The following is a 16,077-nucleotide window of genomic DNA, read 5'->3' as shown; positions in this document are numbered from 1 at the left end:
TTGACAAGTTTTGGCCAAATCTCTCCGTCCATTTCTGCAAGTATGAGTGCTCCTCCAGTTAGTACTCGATGAACCATGTAGGGACCTTGCCATTTGGGTAAGAACATCCCCTTGGCTTTGTCATGATGTGGGAAGATCTTCTTTAGCACTAACTGCCCCGGTGTGAATTGCCTTGGTCTGACCTTTTTGTTGAAATCTCTTGCCATTCTGTTTTGGTAAAGTTGATCGTGACATACTTCATTCAATTTTTTCCATCAATGAGAGCTAGTTGTTCATAGCAACTTTATACTTATTCTGCGTCGCTGAGCTTAGCTTCTTGTATGATTCTTACAGAAGGGATTTATACTTTGGCATGAATGACGGCTTCGGTTCTATAAACCAGTAGGTAGGTAGTTGCCCCAATTGATGTGCGAACCGTGGTACGATACCTGAGTAAAGCAAATGGCAGTTTCTCGTGCCATTGTTTATAATTATCTACCAATTTCCTTAGTATCTTCTTGATGTTTTTGTTGGCGGTTTCTACAGCTCCATTCATTTGTGGCCTGTATGCGGTGGAATTCATATGCTTAATCTTGAGAGTTTCACACATGGCCTTCATTAAATCACTATTGAGATTGGCGGTATTGTCGGTGATGATTGACTTTAGTACTCCGAACCGACAATCAATGCGATCCCGAACAAAATCTGCGACGACCTTCTTTGTATGATCCGGCCTCAACCCACTTTGTGAAATAGTCTATGGCCACTAGAATGAACCTATGCCCATTTGAAGCAGCGGGTTCGATTGGACCGATGACAACTATGCCCCAAGCGGAGAAAGGCCAGGGTGCACTTGTTGCATTGAGTTCATTTGGTGGCAATCGTATCATAGAAGCATGTATCTGACATTGGTGACACTTCTGGACATACTTCATGCAGTCTATTCCCATAGTCATCCAGAAATATCCTACTCATAGTATTTTCTTGGCTAAGACATAGCCATTCATGTGCGGTTCGCAAGTTCTGGCATGTATTTCCACGAGCAATCTAGATGCTTCCTTGGTATCGACACACCGTAATAATCCCAGGTTTGGAGTCCTTCTGTACATAATTCTTCTACTTTGGAAGAAATGGTTGGCTAACCTTCGGAGTGTGCGCTTCCGAGTAGGAATTGTGTGTTGCGGATACTCTCCCTTTGCCAAGTACTCCTTGATATCGTAGAACCAAATATTTCCATCACTTTCTTCTTCAACGTGAGCACAATAAGCTGGTTGTTGCGAATTCCTATTAGGATAGGATCGATGAAGTTGCTGTCAAGGTGTTGTATCATGGAAGATAAAATGGCCATTACATCTGCGAACTCGTTCTAAATCCTCGGAACATATTTGAACTCTATCTTCGTGAACATCTTGATCAGCCATTGTACATAGTACAGATATGGAAATATCTTGGTATTCTTGGTAGCCCATTCTCCTAAAACCAGGTGCACCAAAGATCGGAATCTCTAATCACCAGCAACTCTTGAATATTCATGTCAATGGCCAACCTGAGTCCTAAGATGCAAGCCTCATATTCTGCTATATTGTTGGTACACATAAATATGAGTTTTACAGATACCGGATAGTGTTGGTCGATTACTGATACTAAGATAACTCTGATACCCACACCTTTGAAGTTTGCAACTCTATCGAAGAACATTCTCAAACCATCATATTCTTTGGTGATATCTTCTCCTACAAACGATACCTCATTGTCGGGAAAATACGTTTTCAATGGTTCGTATTCTCCGTCTACTGGATTTTCTGCCAAATGATCTGCCAACGCTTGCCCTTTGACCGCCTTCTGAGTTACATAGATGATGTCGAACTCACTTGGCAATCCTTGATATGAGTTATTGATAATAGGTGAATTTGACTATAATCACACCTTAAATAATCACCTTCTTGTGTAGTTTTAATGCTAAAAGTGATGACAAAATGCTCTTATTAGTGCTTTTCATGATTTGTGGGTGATATATGTATAAAGACGGCTAAGGAGCAGTTTTGGAGTTAAAAGTGATGAAAAAGAGGCCAACTGTGAAATTTCCTAAGTGACCCGTGCAAAAACAGGCCGAAGATTCAGAGAACTGGATCACCGCGGTTCCACCGCGACCGCGGCAGAACCGCGGTGGGAAGCAGCTGCAGAAGTTCAGAGATTCCGCGAGGGTGTTTGGCCGCGGTTCTACCGCGACCGCGGCAGAACCGCGGCAGGCGCAGAAACTTCAGGGACCAAAGTGTCAATTACGGGATTTTTAGACCTAAACCCTATTTAAAACATTAGACTTCGCCCAAGAGAGGCATGTATTGATTTTGTAGGTTTCTTAGCAAGGAAGAAGATTGTGAGAAAATACTCTAAACATCTTTCTTCTTCTCTTTTGATTTTATGATAAATTCAATCTTAGTTTATTTTCCCATAGCCATGAGTAGCTAAATTCCTTGTCTAAGGCTTTGATGGAACCTATTGGGTGATGAACTTCTTGTTTATGTGAATACAAATTGCTAGTTTAATCTTTATTTGTTCAACTTCGTGTTCGTTGTAGTTAATTGACAGGATCCTCAATTAGCTGTGCCTATTTAGTGTGCATAACTTGGAAAAGAGTGCATATTTAGGGTATTGTTGAATAACACCACTCCTAAATTATTAGAGGAATCTATAATTGCGGGTTTAAAGGCGGGATTAGGAATAACGAAGCCTTGGGTGCAATCTAAAGTGAATTGTGCTAAATAAAGTAAGCTAGTGTATCTCGGGAGAGTGCAATAGTAGATTACTGTAATTACTCGGGAGAGATTTACGGTAAGATTAGCGTTCATGATTGATAGAGATGTGTGGGTAAATTTGTATGAGCATAAACAGAAGGGATTCCATCAATAGGGGAAATCATTGCCTTAGTTTTTTTTCTCATAATTGTTTACAACCCTTTTAATTTAGTTACAGCCATTTAGTTACTTGCAAGCTAGTTATTAAAGAACACTCAACTGAGAATTTGAATATTTGAGAAGCTGGTTCTGAAGACTTGGTGGGTCTGAAGATAGCGGTTGATAGGTTAACTCTCTGTGGATTCGACCCTGGGCGTAATACTCGGGTTATATTTGCAACGTCCGCAGAGTCCTTTTATAAGGCATAGTTGGGCGTGATCAAATTTTGGCGCCGTTGCCGAGGAGTTAACGGAATTATCAATTGCCATTGACAGAAATACAAAGATTCTTATTGTAGTCAGTTTTCTCTCTACCAACTTTTTCATTGAAAATTTTGACGGTTGTTGATCTGGGTACACAGGTGCATGCCTAGAAATTCTACGAGGACTGGAGAACTACTTGAAGGACTCTCAGACCCCGAGAAGAGATTCCGGGCATTGAATCGTGCAAACAAAAGACTTCAACAATCACAACAAACACACCAACTCGAAATTGACATGGGCGACATAAACGACCCCAACGGGAACGTCAGGAATGAGCAATTGGCACCTCCTGTGCCTGAGGGTGCACTTTATGACTGGGCACAACCCACAGCTGACAATCTGGCCACTGCCATTATTGTGCCTGCGATACAAGCTGAATCGTTCCAGATCACAAATAACATGCTACACTTGTTGCAGAACAAGGGACTTTTTTCTGGGACACAAACAGAAGACCCGCAGCAACACTTAAAGAACTTCCTGTCTATTTGCAAAACTCAAAGGCAACCGAACGTGACTCCGGAAGCAATCAGATTATTATTGTTTCCATTCTCGGTGACAGGAGCTGCTCAGGTTTGGCTAAACTCGCTTCCCATAAACTCTATAGCAACTTGGGATGAGTTGGTCAAGCAATTTCACAACAAGTTCCATCCTCCCAACAAGACCGCTCAACAAATTGATGAGATTGTGAGCTTCAAACAGACACCAATGGAGACACTACACGAGACATGGGGCAGGTTTAAAGGAATGTTGGTTATGTGTCCCCACCATGGTGTTCCAGAGCAGATGTTGGGACAATGGTTTTACATGGGACTGATAGACAGCTTGAAGAATATAGTTGATGCCTCGGCTGGTGGGGCATTCTTGATCAAGACTTGGAGAGAAGGTCAGAATTTGCTCGACAAGATGGCGCAGAATTCGGGTTGGACATCTAGGAATGCACCTATCACTCCAGTGGTGCACTCAGTGCCTCTTGATCCTTCTAATACAATGGCTGAAAACATGGCGAGTCTTTTGACGCAAATGAGCATCCTCACCAAAAAGGTGGAGGAATCAAGGCAGAAGCAGCAGGTTCACATAGTAGACACTACCAACGGGGGCTTGTGCACATCTTGCATTAGCCAGCCAATTGGTAATCCATGGAATACAGAGCATGATCATCATCACCAGCACCCTGAAGATATGAACTATGTGGCTAACTATGGGGGTCAGAGGCAAGGTAATCAGAACTGGGGTCAGCAGACTCAGCAGTAGTACAGGCCACCGCAGCCACAGTATAACGCCGGAAATATGGGAGGCATGAGACCCCCCAACAACATGGCACCTATCCTAGACCTCAAGGGTACAACAATCAGCAGCAAGGGTACCACCCACCTCAGCAACAGCAGGGTGGAAGACAGGAAGACGGGTTTGCAATGCTAAAATAAATGAAAGGGTGGATGCACATGATGCAGCTATCAAGAATATTGAGGTACAAGTAGGCCAGTTTTCAATGTCACTTAACAATCGTCCTCAAGGGACATTACCTGCAGATACCCAAATCAACCCAAAAGATTAGGGCCCAAAGCAACTGATGGCGGTGAGTCTACGGAATGGCAGGGATTTAGATGTTGAGCAAGAGAGAGCTCGAGAAAACATACAAGCTGAGACACTAATTCCAGTGCCCATTGAGCTGGATGATTCTACGGGATTGACAGAGGTAACAGTTCAGCCTGCTCCTGAAGAAAAGAATATGCAGCACGAGACTGAGACAGTAGTTGAGCCAGTAATTGAGACAGTAGCGGAACCAATAGTTGAGACAGTAGCTGAGAAGGAGAAATCCCAAGTGATTGGGAAGAAAAGACCTCCTGCACCATTCCCGCAAAGGTTGGCCAAGCATCAAAAGGAGGAGCAGTATAAAAAGTTCCTAGAGATGCTCAAACAAATCCAGATAAACATTCCACTGATTGAAGCTCTAAAGGAGATGCCAGGATATGCTAAAATGATGAAGGACTTGATGTCTCGGAAGTTTGACTTTCAAGACTTGTCGACTGTGACCCTTACTCAGACATGTAGTGCAGTGGTATCTAGACTTGTTGCTGAAAAGCTATCTGATCCAGGTAGTTTTACAATTCCATGCACCATTGGGAACTATGCCTTTGCTAAGGCACTCTGTGATTTAGGGGCCAGCATTAATCTCATGCCCCTAGTCATTTATAAGAGGTTAGGCATTGGAAGAGCTCGACCTACTTCTATGTTATTGCAGCTGGCTGACAGGACTGTTAAGCGTCCATTTGGGATTCTTGATGATGTGCTTATTCAGGTGGGGAAATTCGTGTTCCCTGCAGATTTTGTAATCTTGGATTGCAAAGTGGATGAAGAAATTCCTATAATTCTAGGACGACCCTTCTTGGCCACGGGGAGAGCTTTGATTGATTGCGAGACCGGGGAGCTTAAGATGAGGCTCAATGATGAGGAAATTATATTCAATGTGCAGAAATCGATGAGGCGACCAAGTGAGTTCGCAAATTGTTCCCTTATTGATGCAGTGGATGTAATTGTAGAGGCTGATGATGAGGCGTTGACGGTTGAGGATCCCCTTGCTGCATGCTTGACAAATTTGGATGAAGTGAATGGTGAGGATTTGGCGGAATGGGTGTTGGCACTGGAAGGTAAAGGGTTCTGGGAGAGAAATCTGGAGTTTGAGCCCTTGCACTTAGAAAAGAGAGAGACCCCTCCAGCTAAACCATCCATCGAGGAACCCCCTAAGCTGGAACTGAAGCCATTGCCAACCCACCTCAGGTATGAATTTCTGGGTCCTGAGTCCACATTACCTGTTATTATCTCATCTGGTTTGTTAGATGTGCAGGTTCAACAGCTTCTACAGGTACTAAGGGAGTGCAAAACTGCCATTGGGTGGACCATGGCAGACATCAAGGGGATCAGCCCCGCCTACTGCATGCACAAGATTCTGCTGGAAGAGGGGCACAAACCTTCCAGGGAACATCAGAGACGGCTAAACACGAATATGAAGGAAGTGGTGAAGAAGGAAGTGATAAAATGGTTAGATGCGGGAATCAATTTCCCAATCTCTGACACTAGCTGGGTTAGCCCAGTTCAATGTGTGCCTAAAAAGGGTGGCATGACAGTGGTAAAGAATGACAACAATGAACTTATATCAACAAGAACGGTCACAGGCTGGAGAATCTGCATGGATTATAGAAAGTTGAATCTAGCCACCAGAAAAGACCACTTCCCTTCATTGATCAAATGCTGGATAGATTGGCAGGGAGGTCACACTTTTGCACAAGAACCGTCACAGGCTGGAGAATCTGCATGGATTATAGAAAGTTGAATCTAGCCACTAGAAAGACCACTTCCCACTTCCCTTCATTGATCAAATGCTGGATAGATTGGCAGGGAGGTCACACTTTTGCTTCTTGGATGGGTACTCAGGGTACAATCAGATCTCCATTGCCCCTGAGGATAGAGAAAAGACCTCCTTCACATGCCCGTACAGAATTTATGCCTTCAGGAGGATGCCCTTTGGTCTATGCAATGCACCCGCCACATTCCAACGGTGCATGATGGCCATATTTACCGACATGGTAGAAGATATAATGGAGGTGTTCATGGATGATTTCTCAATGGTGGGGAACTCATTTGAGGACTGCCTAGTGAATTTGACGCATGTGCTGAAACGGTGCATCGAGACTAACTTGGTTCTGAATTGGGAAAAGTGCCATCTCATGGTACAAGAAGGTATAGTCTTGGGGCACCGGGTGTCAAGCAAAGGAATAGAGGTGGATAGAGCAAAGGTTGATGTCATAGCAAAGCTGCCGCCGCCAACTTCAGTCAAAGCTATAAGGAGCTTTCTTGGACATGTCGGATTCTACCGGAGGTTCATTAAGGACTTCTCCAAAATTGCCAACCCTCTCTGTAAGTTGTTAGAGAAAGATCACCCTTTTGTATTTTCTGATGATTGCAGGGTAGCTTTTGAGGAGTTGAAGCAAAGGCTGGTCACAGCACCCATAATCGTTGCCCCTGACTGGGAGCAACCGTTTGAATTGATGTGTGATGCCAGTGACTACGCGGTGGGGGCAGTGCTGGGCCAGCGGAAGGACAAACTGATGCACCCAATCTACTATGCTAGTAGGACGCTGAGTGGAGCCCAGTTGAACTACACAGTGACAGAGAAGGAGATGCTAGCTGTGGTATTTGCTTTTGACAAGTTTCGGTCCTATCTAATAGGATCCAAGGTAATCGTATACTCTGACCATGCAGCTCTTAGATACTTAATAGAAAAGAAGGACTCTAAGCCACGCCTGATTCGTTGGGTGTTGCTACTGCAAGAGTTCGATCTTGAAATTCGTGACCGTAAGGGCACTGAAAATCAAGTCGCTGATCACCTATCACGACTTGAAGGAGCTGAAAATGTAGTAGAAGTGGAGGAAATTCTGGAAACCTTTCCAGATGAGCAGCTGCTCGTTACCACTCATCAGGAAGCGCCTTGGTATGCAGACTATGCTAATTACCTGGCCAGTGGTATTGTTCCTCACGACCTGTCATCGGTCCAGAGGAAGAGATTCTTTCGCGAAAGCCAATGGTATTACTGGGATGAGCCCTACTTGTTTAGAATATGCCTTGATAACATGATCCGGAGATGCGTCCCCGAGATCGAACAATCTTCTATCTTGCAGGCTTGTCACGCTTCGGCGTATGGTGGTCACTTTGGAGGCATCAGGACTGCAGCTAAGGTGCTAGAGGCCGGATTTTTCTGGCCAACGGTATTCAAGGATGCTCACTTATGGGTCAAAAGCTGTAATGAATGTCAACGCACCGGGAACATTTCCCGGCGTCACGAGATGCCCATGAACCCAGTTCAAGAAGTGGAAGTGTTTGATGTTTGGGGGATAGATTTCATGGGTCCCTTCGTCAGCTCCTATGGCAATAAATACATCATTGTTGCTGTAGATTACGTGTCCAAGTGGGTGGAAGCTGCTGCATTACCCACCAATGATGCTAAGGTGGTAGTCGGGTTTCTAAAGAAGAACATATTCACCCGCTTTGGGACACCGCGTGCAATTATTAGCGATGGAGGAACTCATTTCTGCAACCGGGCCTTCGAGAAGTTGTTGGCTAAATATGATGTGCGCCACAAGGTGGCTACTCCGTACCACCCACAGACCAGTGGTCAGGTTGAGGTGTCCAACAGAGAGATCAAGAGCGTATTGACAAAAACTGTAAATGCTACAAGAACTTACTGGTCAAGAAAGCTGGATGATGCGCTATGGGCTTACAGGACAGCATTCAAGACACCAATTGGTATGTCACCATATAAGTTGGTGTTTGGGAAGGCTTGTCACCTACCTGTAGAACTGGAACATAAAGCGTGGTGGGCACTAAAATAGATGAATTTAGACTTGAAAGCTGCGGGCACGTCGAGAGTCACGGAATTACATGAGCTAGAGGAGTTCCGGTATCTTGCTTTTGAGAGAACAAGGCTATATAAAGAGAGAATGAAAAGGCTTCACGATCAGAACATCATTGAACGAAATTTCAAACCTGGGGACAAGGTACTGCTTTACAACTCAAGACTGCGGTTATTCCCAGGTAAGCTAAAGTCAATGGTCAGCGGTTGAAATTGTATGTGGGCATGAACGAGCCTAAGGAGATGACCGAGCTGCATTTGAATGAACCCCAGAGGTCGAGCGAACCTTAATTTCGCTCACATGAGTCGTGCCGCGACGTTAAATCAGGCGCTACATGGGAGGCAATCCATGACATTGTTGTAATTGTAACCTTTGTAATCTAAAAAAAAAATGGGCATTAGAATCAGAGAGGGGCTTCGACCGCGGTTCCACCGCGACCGCGGTAAAACCGCGGTCAAAGGGCCTCGCGGAAACTCACTGCCGCGGTTCTACCGCGACCGCGGCAGAACCGCAGCAGATGCAGTAGCGGCCAGGAAAGTTGGTTTTCTTTTATTTTTTTTCTTTTTCTTTATTCTTTTACACAAAACCCACCCCCTCCCTATTTCCCCTCTATTATTTCCGCCCCAACCCCCATCCCTTTCCTTTTTCTCTCTTTTTTTCTCAAAATCTCTTCTACGTCTTCTTCCCCAAACCTCCATTCTCCACCCTCTTCCTCTCCAACCTCCATTAACACACCCCCATTTTCTCTCCCTCTTCACCTCAAGTAAGTTAATCTTCTCCCTCTCTATTTCTTTCTCTTATAAGTAGTGTAATTTTTAGATTAGCAATTTTAGTTAAATCCTAGTTAGGATTAGTGTATTAATTTACATTTTTTTTAATTTTGTTTGCTTTCTTTTATGTTTGCCATTGTTGTAGTTGTTGTAGTTGATGTTGATGAGGTTGTTTGGTGCCAAATTAATTGGGTATCCATTGTTAATTAATTGTGAAGTTGTTTGGTGGTTTGGAGGCCTAAATTTAGATTTTTGTGGTATAGTATGGATTGGGTCATGTGTTGGCCAAAAATTGTGGCACTAAGTTGTATATTTTTTGGGGTGTTTAAGCCAACCTAGGTTTGAGATGTTGTAGTTGATGGTTGTTGTTGTGCAGTTGATTGTTGGTATGGTGATAGTTGTTGTAGAGTGGTTTTTGTTGGTATGGTGATGTTTGTTGTAAAGTGGTATCTGTTATATGGTGGTGTCCTATGTCATAGGTACCATTGAATGGAAAAAGTGTGGGGTGTATTATGTCGGAAGTGGTACGAAGAATATGGAGCTGTTGTAGGGTTTGTTATGAGCGAAGTAAGGAGCTATATTTTGTGTCATTGGGTGGTGAAGTCTGAGTAACCACCTTATTGGCACTAGCTAGGACATTTGTTGATGGTTTGTTTGATTATTTGCAGGTCCAATGGCTCCCAAAAGGCACAGGCGCTCTGGAGGCACATCCTAACGACCTGCGTATGATGAGTCCAGATTCCAATCGGAACTGGCAGAGGACGATTTCAACGCCAAGGCTACCAAAACTTTTATCCCTGAAATCCCGACTGATCGGGCAGCCCTCCGAGCCGAAAAAGTGGAGATGTATGAAGAGATACGGAGGCAAAAAATGGAGTTCCTATTTGCTGACCCTGCACCAGTTAACAAGATGCTGGTTCGTGAATTTTATGCCAACTCCCCTTTGAATTTGGGTAGGGAGGTGATTGTTCGGGGTATGGTGGTCAGTGCTCAAATTCAAACAATTCGCCGGGTGTTGCGGCTGCCTCCGTTCACCAGTGACGTCGACTATTACCATGACAGGCCCGGGGTTACATGGGAGGTCATGACTGAGGTACTTTGCAAGGGGGCAGCCCATATGGATACGTGACCAAATAACCCTCAACTCTAACTCCTTCACTCACCTGGCCAAGTGTTGGTTGACTGTTATCTGTAGCAGGTTCCTTCCTTCTAGCAATACCACGAACGTGAACTTCAATAGGGCACTGTTGACTTGGTGCTTTGTGACAGGGAAGGATTTTGATGTGGCACGGGTAATTGGAGATGAAATGGTCTTACGGGGCCCGCTGCTGACAAAGGGATTCTATTTCCCTTCCTTGGTGACCACATTGTGCTTGATGAGAAACACCCCTACCAACCCTGGTGATGGCGATTTGCCTCCCAAAGCAGCTTTCAAAGCTTCTAGCATCAGAGTGGGCAGGGGCACCCGCACTACAATTGAGATTGATGATGAGGAGGATGATCCGGTCCCTGTTGCACCGTCCAGGAGGTCTGTTGACAGTGCCGGGCCCTCTCGGCGCCCCCATTCTGGAGCAGATCTATCACGCTCACAGTCCTCCCGGCCTATGCTGCGCTCCTTGGAGGAAGAGGTCGCGGATCTCCGCACCTCGGTGGATGGTCTACACACACGGATGGACGCCATGTCATAGAGGCAGGCTAGATCTGAGAGCCGGTTTATGGCTTGGCTACGCGCATTGGGGAGGGCCTGCCATGTAGACCCCAGCACCGTCTCCGACTCGGATTGAGTCTCAGGGAAGTCTTCTCACTCTTCTGTTCTTTACTGTATTGATATGACATGGGGACATGCCATGATGTGTAGTAAGTGTGGGGTAGGAGTAGCTGACTTGGCTCAACGACGGACACTTGTTGACGGGTCTCTTGAGGGTCAAAGTCAGATATACAAAACTTGTTGACGGGTCTCTTGAGGGTCAAAGTTTGATATAAAAAAAAAAAAAACTTGTAGAGGACTCTTCCTGATGACGGACTATGTGGACAGTACTCTTGAGGGAAGTAGTCCATGTAGAATTTTTGTTATTTTATTTTCTTCTTTTAGGTAGTGTAGTACCTCCCCCTTGGTTTTTCTTTTGACCACTGTTCTTTTCCAAGGGTTTTTCTTGAACCGGGTTAGGTAGATTTTTCTTTTATAGTTTTAGGATTAAATGGGTGAAGGTCAGAATGTAACCCCAAATGTGCACACTTGCAAAGAAAACGAACTAAGGGTGTAAGGTCTAAGCTTGTTGTGGATTCATAATATATGCCTTAATTTTGCACATCTTGTCTGGCTTGAACACTCGTATGATTGTGTTGATGAACTGATTCGGAATGAGTTACATGCTAAGTGTGTGTAAGTTGTTACTTGCATCCTATGCCTGCATATGACTACCTAGAATTTGCCCTGTGTGTTTGCAAAACGAAATAGAAGTCGTTTCGCCTTAGAGATGATTGAGGCATTTCTTTGTGCAACCCTTTATACTTGAGAATCCACCTGTGCATATTACCATAGTTAACCCCTTTGAGCCTGAAGCCTGTTCTTTGATAACCCTATAATAATCTAAATCGTTGTGTTTGAATAAGCTCATTGTTTGAACCCTTACCTCCTAGAAGCACTTAATCACTAAAGAATATACAAAAGACAAAGTGTGGGGTGGGAGAGAGTTAGTAAAAAAAAAGGGGAATCAAGAATGAAGGTTCTGATATGTGAACTGGCAGTATACAATAAATCTGGAAAAAAAAAAAAAAAAAGAAGAAGCCAGTGGTATCTAAAGAAAAATGGGGGTCACAAGTGGAACAAAATGTGGAATAAATATTGGGTTGAACATAAAGGTGAAATAAAAGGAAGAGTGTATTAAAAGTGCTTAGGGAGGTTAGTCACTATATCCAAATATAACCTACCCGTCCCTTAGCCTACATTACAACCTATAAAGACCTCTTGATCTTTGACTGAATGGCTCAATTAGTGGAGTATTACACTAGGGGCAAGCTTATGGTGTGTCTGTGTGGCATGTGAATGCTCTTTGCTGAGAGTGAGTGAATATTCTATATATACGGTTCACTGTTGTTGAATTTTATGTGTGTGGAACTTCTCTCAAAATTTTGTTTATGTGAGGGCATGTGACTCAGGAAGAAAAAGGGAGTCTTCACTTCTGTTAGAGTAATTAGAGTTAGCACAAGTGTGTCTTGGCATGAGAGTCTGCATCTAAGATATGATTGTGCACCGCTTAGGCCAACCTTTGATAATAGCAGGTGTGATAAATTGCAGGTGTGACATAAATTGGGGCAAGGCATTGAGCAGTTAGGCCTAGAAGTGTGGTTTAGTTGCTCGAGGACGAGCAAAGATTTAAGTGTGGGGTGTTGATAATAGGTGAATTTGACTATAATCACACCTTAAATAATCACCTTCTTGTGTAGTTTTAATGCTAAAAGTGATGACAAAATGCTCTTATTAGTGCTTTTCATGATTTGTAGGTGATATATGTATAAAGACGGCTAAGGAGCAGTTTTGGAGTCAAAAGTGATGAAAAAGAGGCCAACTGTGAAATTTCCTAAGTGACCCGTGCAAAACAGGCCGAAGATTCAGAGAACTGGATCCACCGCGGTTCCACCGCGACCGCGGCAGAACCGCGGTGGGAAGCAGCTGCAGAAGTTCAGAGATTCCGCGAGGGTGTTTGGCCGCGGTTCTACCGCGACCGCGGCAGAACCGCGGCAGGCGCAGAAACTTCAGGGACCAAAGTGTCAATTACGGGATTTTTAGACGTAAACCCTATTTAAAACATTAGACTTCGCCCAAGAGAGGCATGTATTGATTTTGTAGGTTTCTTAGCAAGGAAGAAGATTGTGAGAAAATACTCTAAACATCTTTCTTCTTTTCTTTTGATTTTATGATGAATTCAATCTTAGTTTATTTTCCCATAGCCATGAGTAGCTAAATTCCTTGTCTAAGGCTTTGGTGGAACCTATTGGGTGATGAACTTCTTGTTTATGCGAATACAAATTGCTAGTTTAATCTTTATTTGTTCAACTTCGTGTTCGTTGTAGTTAATTGACAGGATCCTCAATTAGCTATGCCTATTTAGTGTGCATAACTTGGAAAAAGAGTGCATATTTAGGGTATTGTTGAACAACACCACTCCTAGATTATTAGAGGAATCTATAATTGCGGGTTTAAAGGCGGGATTAGGAATAACGAAGCCTTGGGTGCAATCTAAATTGAATTGTGCTAAATAAAGCAAGCTAGTGTATCTCGGGAGAGTGCAATAGTAGATTACTGTGATTACTCGAGAGAGATTTGCGGCAAGATTAGCGTTCATGTTTGATAGAGATGTGTGGGTAAATTTGTATGAGCATAAACAGAAGGGATTTCATCAATAGGGGAAATCATTGCCTTAGCTTTTTCTCATAATTGTTTACAACCCTTATTTTTTACTTACTTACAGCCATTTAGTTATTTGTAAGCTAGTTATTAAAGAACACTCAACTGAGATTTGAATATTTGGGAAGCTGGTTCTGAAGACTTAGTGGGTCTGAAGATAGCGGTTGATAGGTTAACTCTCTGTGGATTCGACCCTGGGCGTAATACTCGGGTTATATTTGCAACGTCCGCAGAATCCTTTTTATAAGGCATAGTTGGGCGTGATCAGTTATGCGGTGTACGCACGAAAATAATGCCTCAACTTTTGAGCTATCCGTGTCAAAGCGCAATAGGTGCGCTCCTGTAAAGAGTACCGGGCTATGTAAGGTGTGAATTTCTTACTCAAATAATATATTGTCTACTCCTTTATTCCACTCTCATCATGTTGTCATAAAATGCAACCAAAAGCCCCATCTAGTACGGACAAATAAAGCAGCAAAGGTCTTCTTGGTATTGGTGGGACCAGAACAGGTGGTTCAGATAAATACTCCTTGATTTTGTCGAAGGCTTTTTTGGCATTCTTCAGTCTAGCTTGTTGCGGCATCTTTCTTCAGCATTTTGAAGATTGGCCCACAGATCACGGTTGATTGTATTATCAAACGGCTGGTGTAGTTGAGACACCCTAAAAATCTCATCACATTTTTCTTATTCTTCGGAGGTGGCAAGTCCTGGATAGCTTTGACCTTTAACGGGTCTAATTCAATCCCTCGGCGACTAATGATGAATCCTAGCAATTTTCCAGCAGGGACTCCGAAGGCATACTTTGCAGGATTCAGTTTCCGATTGTACCTTTGAAGTAGATCAACGAATTTCCTCAAGTCTGCTCTATGATCTGTGCTTCTTCTGGATTCGATGATGACGTTATCCCCGTACACCTCTATTTCCTTGTGTATCATGTTGTGGATAATGGTTGTCATGGCTCTCATGTAATTGACTCCAACATTCTTCAAACTAAGCGTCATCATTTTAAATAACAGTACATCCACATGGCATGATAAAGGTCGTCTTTTAGGCATCCTCTTCATCCATCCAGATCTGATGATACCGCGCAAGAAATCCACAAAGAACTGGAGTTAATCCTTGGCACAGTGGTCGATCAGTAAGTGTATATTGGGAAACGAAAAATCATCTTTAAGACTCGCCCTATTTAAATCTCGGTAATCAGCACACACTCTGACTTTCCCATCTTTCTACGGAAATGGCACGATCTTGTCACGACCCAAGTTCTCCCTCTGTGAACTGTCATGACGGCACCTAGTCTCTACGACTAGGTAAGCCTGACAATTTGCAGAAAAATAAAATAAAGATACGAAACTAACCATTTGCAGGAGATATAATAAAAGAGTTTAAAATGCCGCTCGGCATATACAATAAAACATTCGCAACTGACCGTAGCACTCCCAAAACCCGGAATCTCATAATCACAAGCTAAAGAAATACATAGTGTTCTAACTCCAAAAGTCTAAGCGAAAGAAAATACATGAAGTCTATAACTGATGCGAGAATAGAGAGGGACTTCTAGGTCTGCGGACGCGGCAGATATACCTCGAAGTCTCTAGATCGCCTCGCCTCACGGATTGTATGGCTGAGCAGAAGAACCTAGATCAGCACACGAAAAACATGTATAGGAAAGGGCATGAGTAGACCACGGCGGTACCCAGTAAGTGCCAAGCCTAACCTCGGTCGTATAGTGACGAGATCAGGTCAAAGCCCTACTGGCTATGCATATAACAAGGTAAAACAATATGAAATGTGACAGTATAATTGAAAATACTAACACTCAATAAAGATGAAATCACAAAAAGAAATAACTTAGTACAAAGAGATAAAAATCGGGGATCTCCTGAGATACCGTCCCATAGTCCAAATCATAAATGCACAGGGGAAACTCTCGAAATACCGTTTCGTAGTCTCAAAGTAAATATCCAATACAGGGGGATCTCCCGGGATGCCGTCCCGTAGTCCCAATATAAATGTGCAGGGGGATCTCCCGGAATACCGATCCGTAGTCCCAAAGTAAATACACAACAATCTTAACAAGAAATCGATAGTTCTATTCAAGTTAGTATCAAGAAAACAGGAAACTCCTACTCTAGACATGCTACACAGAATCCAAGTAAGCAGTTAAAGCAGATAAGCTAGTTAAGTCACATAAGCATGCTTTTCTAAGCTAAATTGGAGGCTTCACATACTAGTATTGTTCAATTAAAGGAAAAACATAGATATATACATAATGAAAAATGGCTTTTTCAACAA

The sequence above is a fragment of the Nicotiana attenuata genome, chromosome 2 (assembly GCF_001879085.1).
Source record: "Nicotiana attenuata strain UT chromosome 2, NIATTr2, whole genome shotgun sequence".
Classification (NCBI taxonomy): domain Eukaryota; kingdom Viridiplantae; phylum Streptophyta; class Magnoliopsida; order Solanales; family Solanaceae; genus Nicotiana; species Nicotiana attenuata.
This window is presented reverse-complemented; position numbering follows the sequence as displayed.